The 4,352-nt window shown below is 35.0% G+C and overlaps 1 long non-coding RNA gene and 1 pseudogene across 1 annotated transcript; both read left to right on the top strand.

Annotated features, from left to right (window-relative positions):
* The window catches only part of LOC106337514, a 24,966-nt pseudogene that overhangs the window by 1,362 nt on the left and 19,252 nt on the right, over window positions 1–4,352 (top strand).
* LOC106337515 lies at window positions 1,709–2,917 on the top strand. Its single transcript, XR_001269039.1, has 3 exons — window positions 1,709–2,097; window positions 2,374–2,471; window positions 2,622–2,917. It is a non-coding gene; the product is annotated as an uncharacterized LOC106337515 (long non-coding RNA).

The following is a 4,352-nucleotide window of genomic DNA, read 5'->3' as shown; positions in this document are numbered from 1 at the left end:
AAAGTCTGACCAGTTTTCGTCGGTGTGTACCTTGTTGAGATGTATGAGCTTCTCTTCAAGAACTTCTCGGATCCAATGATGTCGAATATCAATGTGCTTTGAGCGAGAGTGAAACGTTAGATTTTTTGCTAAGCGAATAGCACTTTGATTGTCACATAGCATGTTGTACTTGTCTTGCTTTACTCCCAACTCAAGCAAGAAGTTCTTCATCAATAGCATCTCCTTGCACGCTTCCGTTGCTGCGATGTACTCCGCTTCCGTGGTGGATAAGGCAACACACTTTTGTAGCTTCGATTGCCAAGAAACAGCTCCCCCTGCAAAGGTAGTCACGAATCCTGATGTCGATTTCCTTGAATCTTTATCACCAGCCCAATCAGCATCGGTGTAACCGTTCAACTCCAATTTTCCATTTCCAAAACATAGACACTTCTTCGTTGTGCCTCGTAGATAGCGTAGGATCCACTTAACTGCTTTCCAATGTTCTTTTCATGGATTGGCGAGAAAGCAATTCACAACTCCTACGGCATATGCAATGTCGGATCTGGTGCACACCATAGCATACATGAGACTACCCACTGCTGATGCATACGGGGCAGTCTTCATTTCCTCTTTTTCTTTCTCACTTGTTGAACTTTGCTTCGAACTTAGTTTGAAATGTCCACCAAGTGGAGTGCTCACCGGCTTTGCTTTGTGCATGTTGAATTCTTCCAACACCCTTTCAACATATCGTTCTTGGGACAACCATAAAAGCTTCTTTGGCCTATCCCGAGTGATCTTCATTCCAAGAATCTGTCTCGCTTGCCCCAGATCTTTCATCGCAAAGCACCTTCCCAAATCTTTCTTCAATGCGGCTATACTACAAGAAAATTAGCTTATTGTGACGAAATTTTAAGAATATAATTATCCGTAACAAATTTGTGATGTATTAGAGACAATTTTGTGACTATTTTTTTATATCACAAATTAGTAGCTTGTTTGTCACAATGTTTTGACGGATTATGGCGTAACCAATTTTGGTCACAAATAATTACAAAAGTGTGACAAAAATAGGAGACGTAATAAGTGTGACAAACTTGTGACTGTAGTTATTGTTGCATCCGTAACGAATTTGTGGCAGACTCCCGAGTTTCAATTTGTGACAATAGAAAGACTTATCGTTACTAACTAATTGTTTAATCAAAACTCTAAATTCCAAATAAAAGTTTTGAAACCCTAAGCTATAAACAGAAAAAGTAATTACTTTAATACATTGATCCAAAGCTAAGATTCAACGTTTACAAAAGAATTCTAATTTTTCATATGTTATTTTCAAAATTTTACTTTAATCTTCAAACCTTAAACAAAACCCAAACTCTGTATTCCAATTTCTAAATTAAAAATTCTAAACCTTTAACTTTAAATTCTTAGGCATTAGATTTAAATCATAAACCATAAAATAAAATATGCCTATTACTTGTACATAAATAAAACCAATATATAGATCTTGAACTATCTAAACTCAAATCTAACCCTAAGTTATAAACAATAAATTTTAAATATACTAAAATGTAACTCTGATTATATAAAAACTTCAAAATCTAAAATTTCACCAGTTTTTAAATATAAATAATAGATTTGAAAATTTTAAGGAAAAATAAATATATATTATTTGGTTTAAAATTTATTCATGTTATATGTCTAAATATCACAATTCACAACTAATCACAATTTGTCACCCTTTTTTGACAACAAAGATAGATTTTATTCAAATAGTGAATGGGTAATACAATTTGTCACTTTTATTATATATCACAATTGCTAAAATAAAAGTATGGCCATAAAATTTTGACTGAATTTTTTTTTGTTCCCCCGATTTAATTGTGTAACCCGCCGCCACAAATATATCCTAAAACCCTAATTACACTTACAATAACCTCTTATTTTTCTTGTTTAATTCGCCTCCATTATCTCTCTGTCTTTTCCTTCGGTTTCGTTCTTAGATCTTATCTCGTTTCTTAATTTTTCAGTCTTGTTCAGTTGCGTATAGGAATCTCCGGCAGTGGAATCTCCGGCAGTGGTTAGAAGAGGAGATGTGTTTCTTCAATCTCTCCAGCAGTGGTAAGAGATCTTCGCATCCAATGTTAATCTTCGTTTTGTTGTGTTCGATGCAGACATTTGCATGTCGACTCAGCTTACTTTGATAGCAGTTAGATCCTTTTGTTTTACGTAATATTAGAGATTTTCCTGCCAATTTCAGTTTACTTTGAATTTTGAGATGAGAAAAGTGAATTGATTCCAGTTTTTGATTCTTCTCGGCCGAGCATAGTTTGATTTTCTACATTTTTGCTCTTTAAATTGTTTTGTTTATTTAGATATATGGACCTTTCATACCAGGTCAATTCAGCGAGATGAAGAATCTAAACCAGTGGAAACACAAGTTCATGTTCTATTGTCGTTACTTTATCTCAGTTTCACCACGCTTGAATTTCCTGGTGAGAAGATTTATTTATCTTTAAAAGTAGTTCTATTGTGATAACGTAGTTATGCTGCGAGAATGATTAGGTTTGAATATTGCAAACTGAGAACATTTAATATAATTTTTTAAATTGTTGCTGACGCAATTCTGGTAAGCCTTTCAACAGTCAAATACCAAGAAGAGAATTGATCTGAGGCTACAATACGAACGCTGGAAGCACATCTCTCACTGTTTGATCAGGATCCATAAAAACTACGATCTTTTGCGGAGACACAATTTGCACATTATTACTATTCTAAGATGACCGCCCTGCTCGGCAAGAAAGTTCAGATTGTTTGGGATGATATATTGGTCTGCCACAGCTAATCAAGTGTTTTACCTTCGAATGAGATGGTGGTGGAAAACGCAGCATCAATGATCTGCAACAGCGGTGGTGTCGGCCGATAAGGCCGAGACGACTAGAATTAGATGTATTGATTTATTGTTTTCTTTTTATCTTTAATTTTAATTATTTAATTAATTTTATTTATTTGTATTACAAAATATTATTCGAAAAATAAATAGATTTTGTTATTATTTTTAAATTTAATTTATATGTACATTTGATTTTATTTTTTAATTGTATATTTTATAATTAAATTACGGCATATAAAAGCATTAAAATGTATGGTCACAAAGTAGCGTTTTGTTACATATTTTTTGTAACAGTGAGATACAAAATTGGTACGCTGTGTTTGTTACAAATTACGACTGTATGAGACAATTTGGTTAGTAAGTAATCGTGACACTATTACCACGCTTTCGTTCTGTCACTAAATGTAACAAATTGGTTACGGAATATATTTGTCACAAAACTTGCGACATTTTTGTTACGTAAAAAAATTTGTGACAGACGGTATTGTAACCATTAACATTTGGTCACAAATTTGTCACAATATCATTATTGTGACGAAAATACTTTTATTGTGACCAATTTTTTTTTGTCACAATATGTTAATTTTTTTTGTAGTGTATCTTGTTGCGATCTTGGCCCACAATTAACATATCGTCAACATAGAGCAATAATATGAGAAAGTCACTGCTTTCGTACCTGTTTATGAAAACGCAATGATCATTCTTGGTTTTCTTGAAGTTATGATCCACCATGAAGGAGTCAAACTTCTTGTACCATTGTCTTGGGGCTTGCTTGAGGCCATAAAGATTCTTCTTTAATCGGCACACCAATTCTTCTTTTTCTGGAACCTTGAATCCTTCAGGTTGCTCCATATAGATCTCCTCCTTGAGTTCCCCATGTAGAAAGACCGTCTTGACATCGAGTTGTTCAATCTCCAAGTCTAGAACCGCTGCTAGACCAATAACCACTCGGATAGAGGATATCTTCACCACTGGAGAGAATATTTCTTCAAAATCTATGTCTTTCTTCTGGTTGAATCCTTTCACAACCAATCGAGCTTTGTATCTTGGATTTGAGCTTCTCTCTTCATACTTCAACCTGTACATCCACTTGTTCTTCAAGGCTCTCTTTCCTTTTGGTAGCTTCATCAGCTCATAAGTGTGATTATCATGCAAGGATTGCATTTCATCTTGCATAGCTTCAACCCACTCCTCTCTATGAGTGTCTCCCTTGGCCTCTTCATAGCTTTGAGGCTCCCCCTCATCTGTAAGATTAACGTACTCATCTCGATAATATCTTACAGATGGTCTTGTCTCTCTTCCATACCTTCTTGGCTCATGTTGTTCCTCTGGCTCCACTTGAACTTCTTCTTCACCTTCATCACCATTCGGATCCATGATAGGATCCCCTTCGCCATCATCTCCAATCACTTGTTCAGGATCTTGAGGCTTATGAGAATCACTACAAGAAAACAACATGGATACTGAGGGAAAAAATCGTCGG

Source organism: Brassica oleracea, chromosome C4, assembly GCF_000695525.1.
Source record: "Brassica oleracea var. oleracea cultivar TO1000 chromosome C4, BOL, whole genome shotgun sequence".
NCBI lineage: Eukaryota > Viridiplantae > Streptophyta > Magnoliopsida > Brassicales > Brassicaceae > Brassica > Brassica oleracea.
Note: the sequence above shows the minus strand (reverse complement) of the source record. Positions and strands in the feature narration are given on the sequence as shown.